Here is a 14,104-nt window from a genome sequence, read left to right as displayed (position 1 = left end):
AGAGAGAGAGAGAGAGAGAGAGAGAGAGAGAGAGAGAGAGAGAGAGAGAGAGAGAGAGAGCCGTTGCTAATCAAGGGGTCACATAAAATTGTCTGTCATTGGGTATGACTTATTCGTGGGGAGTTGGCACTAAATTAATCTTATACCCCTTTGCTAATGAAAGGGTCACAAATTAAGTGCTCAACTATCTGGTGATGTGCCTGCCTGGTTTATAGAAACATATCCAATCCAGGGTGCGGTTTTATTTTTTATTACCATCGACCTCCCCACGTTAACCGGCTATGCATAATATTACTAGCTAGCGGCGAGCGAACTGTGTTTAACATAACTAACGCCCCGGCCGTGTGCAAACACTAGGGTCCTCAAATATGTCCATCAGTGAATAATGTTTATTTTTCGATTGAAAAATTGGAGAGATATTTGGCTCAACAAAATATTTGGAAGAGTTTTTACAACAGGCAGTTTGTGTGTTGGTTGACGAAATTTTTGTTTATGATTAGAATATGTCATATTATAATTAATTATCTATATAGATTATGTTTGCAAAATATCAACAAAACATGATTGCATTTCCAATTGAGTTTACATACGTTACTATTCGATGAAATATAAATTTGTTAACTTACGTGGCAAATTAAAGACTTAATTTTGCTACTTCACATTTACACTCTAACATAGTCCACAAATCTTTAGGGGGGTGTATTCAATTAGAATTCTCAGAGAGTTTCAAGGAATTAATAATTCCAGAGGTATTCAATTAGGAATTTAAAAGATTTTATAAAAATCTTGGTGTATTCGATTGAGATTCTTAAAGACTTCTTACAATTCCCTATAAATTTAGGTGTATTCAATCATAACTTTTTGAAAGTCTCTAAAAGTTTAGGTGTATTGAAAAAGGAATTGGATTTGAGCGGATTTGTGATTTGGTGGATTTTGGAGGATTTCAAGGTGATATGTATAAATACCAAAGAGCTTGGCAAATCTCATCTCAACCCTAGAAACTTTGAGAGATTTTGAGTGTGATGCTCTCTCCTCCAAAGAGCGTCTTCTCCAGTCTCTCCGAGTGAAGGTACAATCTTTCTTCCTCTGCAACTTCTTCCCATTATTCTTTTGCTTTGATTTTGTCCTTGTTGTGAAAGCTGCGAATTTGTTTCTTTTACCATTCATATAACCCTATTAATAATATAATCAATCTGTTGTCCCAATCCTTTTTATAGTCATCTTCTCCAGATACCAGAACCCTGCAACTTAACCAATGGTTCTTCGCCATTGCCGGCCCAAACTTTGATGCCCACGATTTCTTCACGGTGAAGTTGACATATTATTAATAGGGTTCCTTGCATAACTAGCCATCTTCTTAATAGGGTTTTCAAATGAAGGGAAAAATCTAACTTCACCGTGAAACCTATTAATAACAATCTGTTGTCCCAATCTTTTTTACTTTCCCTTCTCCAGAAACTTTAGGGTTAATAATATGCCACGGTACCTCCTCGTATTTTCCCTTCTCAAGAGTCTTTTTTACTTTCATGAACATATTGTTAGGTATGTATTAACTCTTATAATTATTTTAGAATTGTGTTGGAGCTATTGATGGAACACATATACCAGCAATGGTATCAGGACCCGAAGTAGCTAGCTATCGTGATCGTCATGGTAAAATAATCACAAAATGTATTAGCTGCTTGTAACTTTGATTTGGAATTCATATATATTCTTAGCGGATGGGAGGGTTTAGCTCATGACTCCAAACTGTTACATGATGCTGTATCAAGGAGGAACGGACTTAAAGTGCCAGAAGGTTTGTATTCATTCATTGATTTATTTACACTAGGACGTACCATAAATAATAACTTTATGTGTTTTATTTTTAGGTAAATTTTTTCTAGTGGATTGTGGATTTGCAAATCGTCGTCAATTTTTAGCTCCGTTTCAAGGTGTTCGATATCATCTCCAAGATTTTGCTGGTAACGATCGTGACCCCGTAAATGCGAATGAGTTGTTCAATCTTCGACATGCTTCCTTGAGAAACGTAGTGGAGAGGATATTTGGTGTATTTAAATCTCGATTTACAATTTTTAAGTCCGCACCTCCATTTCCAATTAAAACACAAGCAAAGTTAGTGTTAGCTTTTGCAGGGTTGCACAACTTTCTTCGCAAAGAGTGCCGTTCTGATGAATTTCCAATCGAACAAGAAGATGATGAATCTGAAGATGAAGAAAATGATGATGAACTAGGTAATCAAACTCAAGAGCAACAACGATATATTGCTAATGCATGGAGAGCTGGCATAGCTACAAATATGTGGACAGATGCTATGAGTGATAGCATTCAAAGATGAGAAATAGAATTAATTGTTTTTACGGATTGGAGTATGCAATTTGTGTTTGAAAAACTTTGATAGCTAGTTTATTTTGTAAGCCTTAACTTTCAAGATTTTGGATGCCAATGTTTAATTTCACTTTGATAGCTACTTGAAAACATTGCATTTGAACTTGGTATTGCGATTTGGTATTAGTAAGATGAAATTGATTTTGGCTTGTAAAGGGAAGGAAATTGTTGATCAAATTCTCTGCAATTCTCTAACCTCATGTAAAGAATTCTCTCATAATTCATGTGAATTCTCTGGAAGTTATAATTAATTCACTCAAAATCTCTGGGAATTCTTTTTTTTTTTTCTCTCAAACTCTCTCAAATTCCATAGATTTAAACTATCTGAGACTCTCTCAAAATCCTAATTGAATACACCCCCCCCCTTAGTATTTTATTAGGGAATTGGTATTAGCACTTTAAAAATCTCATTCTACACTCTTCATAAGTGTATTTTTCTTTCTAATTATAGAAAGTTTGGAGTGTTAATTAAATTTTTGGAGTGCCAATAGTAATTCTCTTTTATTATTTCCCATCATTTAATAATAGGAAACAATAGCTGACCCCACTTAGTGAGAAAAAACTTTGTTGTTGTTGTATTTAATAATAGGAAACAACTTGACAAAGATAACTTTTTAACACCAGCTTCAATGGTTAGGTTTAAAACCTAAATTTTTAGCCCAGAAAATTTAGATTCTAACCCAAAAAATAACTTTTCTTCTTCAATGGTTTGGGCAAAATTTTCACCCGAGATAAAGAGTGATTTTAACCTAATTTTGTTTCAGTAAATTTAAAAAAAAAATTATATAGATTATACTAGTTTATTTTATGAACAGTTTAACCTAAAATTATTTAAATTATGATAAATAATGAAGAATCACTAAACTACCTCATCCTTACACATATTCACCACATGAATGAACATGGAAAACCACACAACCTATCCCATTCTTAAACACAAATACATAGGTGGGTAGAAAGGAAAAAGGAAGAATTGTAGAACGAAAGTGAATTTTGTATGTATGTTTGAACAAATACATAGTTACATATATAGATTTAATTTCGGAAGGTTATATCTATTTTACCATTAGATTTGCTTATATTCAAATTCAGTCGTTAGATTTAATGTATTTATAAATTTGATTAAAAAAATTGAATTTGGACTAGTAGATCAACCAACTATCCAACCACATGAGCCATCCGATAAAAAAAAATAGCCGTTGCCCTTTCTGCAAGTGGCTGACAATGTAGCAGCTGGGTCTCAACCACCATCATTGCTCATTTTCTAGGCTAAAGTTGGCCCAAAAGTAAGTTTTAATATAGACCAATGATTGGAGAAGCTTTGGGGGAGTTTAGAACTCAAATTTTAAGTTTTAACCCAACCATTGGAGTTGGTCTAAGGAACAAGTTGACAAAGACATTTTTTAACAATTGAAAAAAAAAGGTTTGTGGAGTGGGATAGAGTTTCTAAATCTAGAGATTGGACAAACGCTTTAAGTTTGTAGAGTGAATTTATAAACTCTTGGCAAAAATCCCTACATGGCACTTTAAATTTAGCAAAAAGTGACATTTGTGGAGTATGTTGGAGTCATCAAACTGTATAAAAACAAAATAGTCAAAACCTGTAAAAGTACTACAAACTGTCTATCTATTGTCTATCTTAACAATGTGTATATAATATAAATGGTTCTAATTACAAGAAATCTTGTAAATCTGCCATGATGTTTTGTGTCAAAATCCCTCCAAATTTTTGTGAAGCCTAGTATCTCTGAAAATAAAAAATATAGAATAATAGATTTCAACGCAGTTGCATTTGGATATTTTAAGAAAGGAAATTGTTATTAGCACTCCAAAAATCTCATTTTGCACACCAAACTTTCTATAATTGGAAAGAAAAATACACTTGTGAGGAGTGTAGAATGAGATTTTTAGAGTGCTAATAATAAATCCCCTAATAAAAACCAAATCATCTTTTGACTATCATTTAATGTTAAAAAACTACCATAGTGAATTGGTAATGTCACGCCCCGATCCCGACATACGTCCAAGATCGACACGTGACGTCACTAAATGCCCGTAACTCAACGTATCCCACCTTTTTGGATATGTACAAAATATAGTTCAAGATCCAGATGCATAATAATTTTGCGTATACATTATGGCTGCATCTAACCTCTTCGTTAGAATGCTTACGTACCCTCAATAGGGATCAAGCCATTCGTAGTTCAACATCTCTATAGCTCGACATATTACACTATTCGCTCAAGCCAAAAGGCATAACATTCCTCAATCAAACATTTGGACTTGACAAGTATGAATTATTCAATTCAAGCTACATAACAACCCACATGATAATCAAGGTTTCTATTTCATCCAACAAATACATCATTATGTTAGAACATGAAACCTTATTCCACAATATGTAACATATCCAAGAACCAACAAAGCACAGTATTATTCTCAAGCCATATTGAGTAACGAGTCTAATCATAATAATAATAATCATATCCCACATCATTCTGCAAGCATTCCAATTAATCAATCCTAAAAATCAAAGAAGCATGATATCAACATTTACTATGTTATCCAATCAATAAGGTCCCATATCAATTCAGAAATTTTAATAAAGGATCCCTACATAAATCCCCACCTGGATTCCAAGTACTAACATGATAAGTCTAATTTATACACAATGTCTACTATGAACAATTCAAATTCACTCGATTCTAAGATCGGACTACCTTTATGGAAAATGAGCAAGAGTAGGGATTCCATAACACTTAACAAAATCCAACCAAAATACCAAGCGACCTCTTGTACTCTCTTTAGACCTAACATCTGTACAATCAGTGCTCACACCATGGGAATGGTGCATCGGCATCAAGAACTCGGAGAGACTACGAAGCTCGTGTGAGTGACAATAATACAAACTATGTGATAATAATTATAAAATCAGCCATCAATCACAGTTTATAAACCTCGAATATAAATCATTCGTAAGGAATCAATACCAAACCTTTGAAAACTCTGAAGGAGTCACCCAGACATCCAACGGTTTGTCTGAAACAAGTCACAACATCTCACAACCATAATCTCATACAACACAATGAAGAGTAGGGCTAGAGTGACACAGTTCGGCCGAAGCCTACATCTTTGAAGCTATCTCAATGAAACCCAAGGTGGATACGATCCCGGACCATCACTCAACAAAATCGCAGAAGGTTAACAACCATATGTACAACGGCTCAAGGAAATGAGACAAGCACAAGTTATTTAATTTACCAAAACTCAACCAAGGGAAATAAGGCACAAATACTAAATTTAGAACGAATCAACGAAGTGGGAAATGAAACAATATCGAAGTAACAAATCCCCATCCCAATGGTTTAACGACCCACCATTAGCCCTCACATTTCATCACAACATGCCAATCAAACAAATCAAACCATATTTCAATATATACCCGTCATATCTCATTTCATAAACTTCAATCCATGGCTAAGCATTAAAATAACAATTCAATAGAAAACATATTTATAAAACCAAGATATATCGACACAGGATAACAATTACGAAAACAGGGTAATCACCAATATCACATAAATTAAAATCACTCACTGAGATAAGCTGCAAAGCCTCATTGAGCCTCTATTATTACTAATTTTAACTTTACAAACGATTCGAGACATGCGTCATACGAGAAGGACACGTCACCATGATGAACCCATCAAGTTCCATGAAATCTCAACCACACTCTACGATAGCTGACACACTAGAAGAACTCGAACTAGTTGACTAAAGAGCCAATCGTCGATCAAGGTCGATAGTAGGGTCCACAATACCTAGAAATCTAAACCGGAAGATCCGCCTATCATATTTCCGATCCGTAACTTCCCAAAATACACATTACACTTCTAGAACCACATACTAAAATTTCATTATGATCCAACGGACAGATTTCCGCCAATTGCCAAATCAAGAGGCGGTCAACAATTAATTTTTTACTAACTTAGAAATCCAATTCAGAAAGATCCGTATATCGGATTCCTGATCCATCAGTTCCAATTGTCCTCAAATATTATGTTCTATAATGCATTAAAGTTTGGTGGCGATCTAACAGTCAAATCGTCGATTCAAATTTTGATTAAGTGAGGTATCGTAATGAAACTAAGTCCAAACAATCAAATTACGTCATACAGATATCAATTATGAAATCAAGGCATCTATTTTAACTTAAAAGGATATCGTCCGCCCACTGGCCAGGGCGTCGCCGCGGGTGGTGATTGGCCGCTCCGACTTGCCAGAAATCAACTATTTCCAAAAATTACCAAATTTTACAAAAATGTAGATTTCAATGAGTTAAACAACTTTCATACATGTGACCAAGGCCAATTTGGCCTGTACAAGCCTCAATTTAACAAGAACCCGCTGGAACCTTATAATTTAGGTGTCATCGATTCGGCTCCATAGAACTCCAACGCCCCCAAACTTGTTTGGGCTTTGTTCCTGGACTCAAGAGGAGTTGGTTGATAGTGGTGATAGACGTCGGGGCCTACGAAAATGGTGAGTCCGAAAATCGGCAAGGTGCAATCTGTCACAAACTGGGGTTAAACCCAGTTGTACCTAGTGGAAAATGAAGAGGGGAGGCCGGTTTGACGAATGGTGGTGGTGAATGGTCACGATTCGCCGGAAAAAAGACTGAAATTGCGTCGGAAAAATACCGGTCCGAAGTTGGGTTAGGAACCGGGTTAAGGGGGAAGTCCAATTCCCTCCTTTTCTCCCCCTCATTTCCCCTCCTTTCTCCTATTCTGATTGGGCAGCTTTCTCCTTCCCTATTCGATTGGGCAGTCTTCTACCCTTCTTTCTTTTCTGTTCTCCGTCTTCCCTTATCTCCTTGGTTTCTCTATCCCACCTTCTCCCCGATTAGGCAACCCTTTTTTTTTTTCCCAGTTTCTAATTTTTTTTTTCTCCTTAATTAATTAAGGGCAACTTTTTAATTGTAGCTTTTTTACCTTGATATCTTTTGAATACACAATCTTAACACTCTACAATTAATATAAATTCCAAAATATATAATAACTCCTTAATATACATTCGTAGTTTGCAATAGTGAAAATTAGGGACGAGATTTCACATTCTTACCCCCTAAAAAAAATTTCGTCCTCGAAATTTCCCAGTATTAAATCGCTAAATACTAATGCAACAATTCAAGCAAATAGTAATGCACAAGCACGGTCACACCTCATGTATTGCCAGATTTAGCTAACTCAAGTTCACCCACATTGTACCACAACTCACAAATACAATCACCGTCGTCCCAACACGACTTCAACACGAATCTTCGCACAATCATAAGAAATGCCACTTTTAACAAGAATTCATCAGTATACTCATAATTTTGGCAACCATACCAACCAATTTTGTAATTACAAGCATTTCCCATTACTCCATTTATGGTAAATAAGATCATAACCTCCGTCTACGAGTTTATTCAACTTAAAACAATTAAATTAATGAATAGATCATCATGATTCTCACCCATATACTCTGATTCCTAGCAACATTTATTGCAGAATAAATATTAGAAATTCTAGCCATACACATTGGTAAAATATTTATCAAACATCAAGCCGCAGTCTTCATAACTTAAAATAATTAGTAAATTATCAAATCACATTTACTATTGGTTAGACAAATACTAACATAATAATTACAAGCATTCGTAAACCATCCACTATCATTGGCTATACATAGTCGTAACTACGATTCTTTCTCAAAATTTCTAGCCACATTCCCTTGCAAAAATAATATCAACCTTAAGCCATAAGTCTTGTTGGCTAAATGAATATTAAAATTTCAACCCACGATTTAAAATTGACAAAGCAAGTTCCAAAATTCCAACCAAAATTATTGGAATTTCCAATCACATCACTAGGAAATGGAAAGAAGAATACCAAGTGATCACAAATGAATCGAATTATGAGTCATTGATCAAATTTGACTCAAATTATTTCCATGTCATCTGTTATATGCTCACCTTTGCTCGAAACAAATTTTGACATTCCTTTAGTGTTGCTTTCAGAGCATACCTACGCCATATTTTTACTACACAAGGAACAAGATCATAGGTATCCATGTGAACGTTGTGAAAACAATCTTTGAATTAAGAATAGCTATCATGGCAGCAGTTATTCTCTTTCTTACAAATGAAGGGTTAAATTGTAGTCAACATGCCACATTCAACCAATTTGTTCCCAATTTCTCACAAAAACAGATTATGCAACCAGTTCATGCATCAATTTAAAGATAGTCTAAGTCATAGAACTAACTTATCTCCCATTGACAAAGTCACACGCCAAATCTCAAGCCATGACTAATGTGGCTAACAAAATATCGGAATTTCACACCATAATGCATTAATGGTAAACTAACCAATCAAGTTTATAATTATCAACCTTTCCCGTCAATTCTGTTCATTAGATGAAGAAACTCAGTTGGGAAAGCATTTTTATCAAATGAATTCAAAATTTCATTCCATAATTTCATTCATATTCACCCATCATTCTCATTATAATGGCAAACCATAATAACAGTTTATAATTTCATTCCCCTTCAACAAATCACCATATCTTACTTAAATATTAACATTTCCAACCACTTTTATTGTTGGCCATAACATTTTAAAATTTCTATCCACACTTATCTTTGACAGAATAATGATTTCACCATCATTTTCTTTTATTTCAATCAGTGACTAGTAAGCTGGAAAAGATTGTAATATACCTAACCAATACACATCACACTTTCTTTTTCTTTTCTTTTCTTCTTCTTCTTCTCTTTTTTTTTTTCACATCTACAAGCCGTTTCCGCACATTTTCACATCCACGGGCCTTTCTCGTCCAATCTCACATATCCACCCTTATATCCACGTTCTTTTTTTTTTTTTTTTTTTTTGCCCAATTCAATTTCTTAAGTGCCAGGTATAATACAAATTCTCCATCTACTTATCACCACTTCACAATCACCTTAACATTCAACATTTTCATAATACATATAAAATAACCAAGTAGGCAGTGACGTGACTCCCCAACGCGGATTAACCAAGCAGAGTCACCCGATGCATATTAACCAAGCATGATCACTCCTAAGCATACATGGCCATAAGGATTACCTAACGCGGATTAACCAAGCGTGACCCATCTATGGTATGTTCCCCCGACGCGGATTAACCAAGCAAGACCACTAGTGACCCCCAATGCAGATTAACCAAGCAGAGTCACACTTGCAAAACTGTTAGGCAGTGATCACCCAACGCAGATTAACCAAGCATGATCACTCCTAAGTATAAATGGCCATAAGGATCGCCCAACGCGGATTAACCAAGCGCGATCCATATATAGTATGGTCCCCCAATGCGGATTAACCAAGCAGGACCATTAATGACCCCCTATCGCGGATTAACCAAGCAGGGTCATGGTTTCCTATTAGCCTTCAATTTAACAACCATTCCAATATGCAATTCAATTCACTTTTTTTTCAAAAATATTATCAATCCAATTTACTTCACTTCATGATGATTCACAACATAAATATACTTCTCACATAACTTTCTCATTACTCAAAGAACTTAGGGAATAATGCAATTCATAATCACCATGGAAATTTCACAACACAATGCAATTCATATACATCTCAAATGTATATGTGTCCATATATCACATGAATGCATCTTTATGCCCAAATTTTTTTTATGAAATCGTGCAACCACACTACATATCGTAATTCACGCCAACAAGACTCTAGAAGGTTTCATATCATATAGTAGGATCATTTGCCCTGATACCATTAAAATTGCCACGCCCCGATCCCGACATACGTCCAAGATCAACATACGTGCAATAGAAAACATATTTATAAAACCAAGCTATATCCACACAGGATAACAATTACGAAAATAGGGTAATCACCAATATCACATAAATTAAAATCACTCACCGAGATAAGCCGCAAAGCCTTACTAAGCCTCTATTATTACTAATTTTAACTTTATAAACGATTCGAGACATGCGTTAAACGAGAAGGACACGTCACCATGATGAGCCCATCAAGTTCCATGAAATCTCAACCATATTCTACGATAGTTGACACACTAGAAGAACTCAAACTAGTTGATCGTCGATCAAGGTCGATAATAGGGTCCACAATCCCTAGAAATCTAAACCGGAAGATTCACCTATCATATTTCTGATCCGTAACTTCCCAAAATATACATTACACTTCTAGAACCACATACTAAAATTTTATTATGATCCAACGAACGGATCTCCGCCAATTGCCAAATCAAGAGGCGGTCAACAATTAATTTTTACTAACTTAGAAATCTAATTCGGAAAGATCCGTATATTGGATTCTCGATCCGTCAGTTCCAACTGTCCTCAAATATTATGTTCTATAATGCATGAAAGTTTGGTGGCGATCTAACGGTCGAATTGTCGATTCAAATTTTGATTAAGTGAGGTATCGTAATGAAACTAAGTCCAAACAATCAAATTACGTTATATGTGTCACATCCTGGCCCGGGTCCACCATATCTCGGGCCCGTTCCACCACCTTAGCACGATATTGTCCGCTTTGGGCTTGCCATTCCCTCACGGTTTTTTTTTTGGAACTCACAAGCAACTTTCCAGTGGGTCACCCATCCTGTGAGTGCTCTGGCCTCTTTCTCGCTTAACTTCGGAGTTCCTACGGAACCCGAAGCCAGTGAGCTCCCAAAAGGCCTCGCGCTAGGTAGGGATGAGAATATACATTTAAGGATTACTCCCCTAGGCGATGTGGGATGTTACAATCAACCCCCCTTAGGGGCCCAACGTCCTCGTCGGCACACTTCCGGCCAGGGATTGGCTCTGATGCCATTTGTCATATCCCAGCCCGGGGCGGATCACTTCCAGGGCCCGTTCCACCACCGTAGCATGATATTGTCCGCTTTGGGCTTACCATTCCTTCACGGTTTTGTTTTTGGGAACTCACGAGCAACTTCCCAATGGGTCACCCATCCTGGGAGTGCTCTGGCCTCCTTCTCGCTTAACTTTAGAGTTCCTACGAAACCCGAAGCCAGTGAGCTCCCAACATGCCTCGTGCTAGGTAGGGATGAGAATATAGATTTAAAGATCACTCCCCTAGGCGATGTGGGATGTTACAATCCACCCCCCTTAGGGGCCGACGTCCTCGTCGGCACACTTCTGGTCAGGGATTGGCTCTGACACCATTTGTCACATCCCAGCCAGGGTCCACCGCATCCCGGGCCCGTTCCACCACCGTAGCACGGTATTTTCCATTTTGGGCTTACCATTCCCTGACGGTTTTGTTTTTGGGAACTCACGAGCAACTTCCCAGTGGGTCACCCATCTTGGGAGTGCTCTGGCCTCTTTCTCACTTAATTTCGGAGTTCCTTCAGAACCCGAAGCCAGTGAGCTTTCAAAATGCCTCGTACTAGGTAAGGATGAGAATATACATTTAAGGATCACTCCCATGGGCGATGTGGGATGTTACAATACGGATATCAATTATGAAATCAAGGCATCTATTTTAACTTAAAAGGATATTATCGGCCCACTAGCCAGGCCGCCGCAACACTCGCCGTCGCGGGTGGCGGTCGATCGCCACGACTTACCAGAAATTTAACTATTTCTAAAAATTACCAAATTTTACAGAAATGTAGATTTCAATGAATTAAACAACTTTCATACCTATGACCAAGGCCAATTTGGCCTGTAAAAGCCTCAATTTAACAAGAACCCGCCAGAACCCTATAATTTGGGTGTTCTCGATTCGGCTCCATAGCAACTCCAATGCCCTCCAATGCCCCAAAATTGTTTGGGCTCTTGGACTCAAGAGGAGTTGGTTGATAGTGGTTATCAACGTCGGGGCTTACGGAAATGGTGTATTCGCCGTTGTGGAATCCGAAAACCAACGAGGTGCAATCCGTCACAAACTGGGGTCAAACCCAGTTATACCTACTGGGAAATGAAAAGGGGAGGCCAGGTTGACGAATGGTGGTGGTGAATGGTTGTGATTCGCTGGAAAAAAAATTGAAATCACGTCGAAAAAATATTGGTCCGAAGTCGGGTCAGGAGCCGGGTCAAGGGGGAAGTCCGATTCCCTCCTTCTCTCTCCTTCCTTTCCCCTCCTTTCTCCTATTCTGATTGGGCAGTTTTCTCCTTCCCTATTCGATTGGGTAGTCATCTACCCTTCTTTGTTTTCTGTTCTCCCTCTTCCCTCATCTCCTTGGTCTGTTTATCCCCCCTTCTCCCCGATTGGGCAACCCCTTTTTTATTTTTCCCAGTTTCTGATTTTTTTTTCTCTCCTTAATTAATTAAGGGAAACTTTTTAATTGTAGCTTTCTCACCTTGATATCTTTTGAATACACAATCTCAACACTCTACAATTAATATATATTCCAAAATAACATAATAACTCCTTAATACACATACGTAGTTTGCAATAGTGAAAATCAGGGACGAGATTTCACAGGTAAGGTCAGTTAATAGTTATGGTTCTCATTTTTCATTTTATTTCATGCCTATTTTATCCTCTAGATTTCTCTTTTTTCGTCAACATCATTTTTCTAATTTAATGTTATTGATGTTGAACAAATTGATTTTTGGGTTTAAAAATTATTAGATTAGTCGCTTAGTACTACGGTCTAGTGGTATTCATTTTCACTTGTAAGTGAGACGTCTTAGGTTCGATTTTCACCAAAGATGAATTTGAACCAGCCCACCCCTTCCCCCTTAATGTTGATAATATAGTCTGTTAAAAAAATATTATTCTATTTGAACTTTATATATTGGTAATGTGGATGAGTTTGATACTAAATGTGTAGATAATGTATTTGAGTTTGATACTGAATGTATAGATAATGTAGATTTATAGGTTTTGATACTTATTGCAAAGGTGACGTTGATAGGATTTGCTTACCTAGTGGTAATGTTTCAATATGCATGCAAAGTATTTATGTATTGATTGTCTTTGGCCTTTATTTATTGTCTTTATTTATTGTTTATTTTAAAAGAAATTTTATTCTACCTTAGCAATAGGTTTTATGACTGAAAAAATTGTTTTGTATAAATAAATCTTTAGGCCAATTTGGGATTGCTGTGCTTTAAAAAAAAAAAAAAAAACTACTTCTACTATGCTTTAAGAATAATCAGATGTAAAATAAAGCAGATGAGAGTTTAATTAACTGTATTTTAAAAGTGTTGTTGACTATGAAAAGCAGTGTAAAAGCGTTTGGTAAATTGTGATGTAAAAGTGATATAATTTTATGAGTAAATTGTAGCAATGATTCCTCAATTTTAACTCAAGTAGAGGAATGATCCCTCAACTAAAAATCTATTACCATTGGTCCCTCAACTCATCAAAACGTACTGCTATGGTCCTTTTCGTCAACTTCGTTAGAACTTCCGTCAAAATGAGTCACGTGCCATGAATGTGAGGCTAAATCAAGGGGCAAATATGGAAAATCAAATGAGAAAAATTGTATCAATGGTCATTCAACTTTAATTCAATTGGAGAAATGGTCCCTCAACTTTAACCCAATTGGAGAAATGGTTTCTCAACTCTAACCCAGTTGTAGCAATGGTCCTTCCAACATAATTCATTTTGACGGAGTTGACGAAGAGAACCATAACTACACGTTTTGATGAGTTGAGGGACCAATGGTAATGGAATTTTAGTT

At 36.5% G+C, this 14,104-nt stretch overlaps 1 long non-coding RNA gene across 1 annotated transcript; it reads left to right on the top strand.

Moving 5' to 3' along the window:
* The first annotated feature begins 1,580 nt into the window (after nt 1-1,580).
* On the top strand, nt 1,581-2,464 carry LOC126607640 (uncharacterized). Its single transcript, XR_007617680.1, has 2 exons — nt 1,581-1,798; nt 1,872-2,464. It is a non-coding gene; the product is annotated as an uncharacterized LOC126607640 (long non-coding RNA).
* Nucleotides 2,465-14,104: the final 11,640 nt, after the last annotated feature.

Source organism: Malus sylvestris, chromosome 16, assembly GCF_916048215.2.
Source record: "Malus sylvestris chromosome 16, drMalSylv7.2, whole genome shotgun sequence".
Lineage (NCBI taxonomy): Eukaryota > Viridiplantae > Streptophyta > Magnoliopsida > Rosales > Rosaceae > Malus > Malus sylvestris.
Note: the sequence above shows the minus strand (reverse complement) of the source record. Positions and strands in the feature narration are given on the sequence as shown.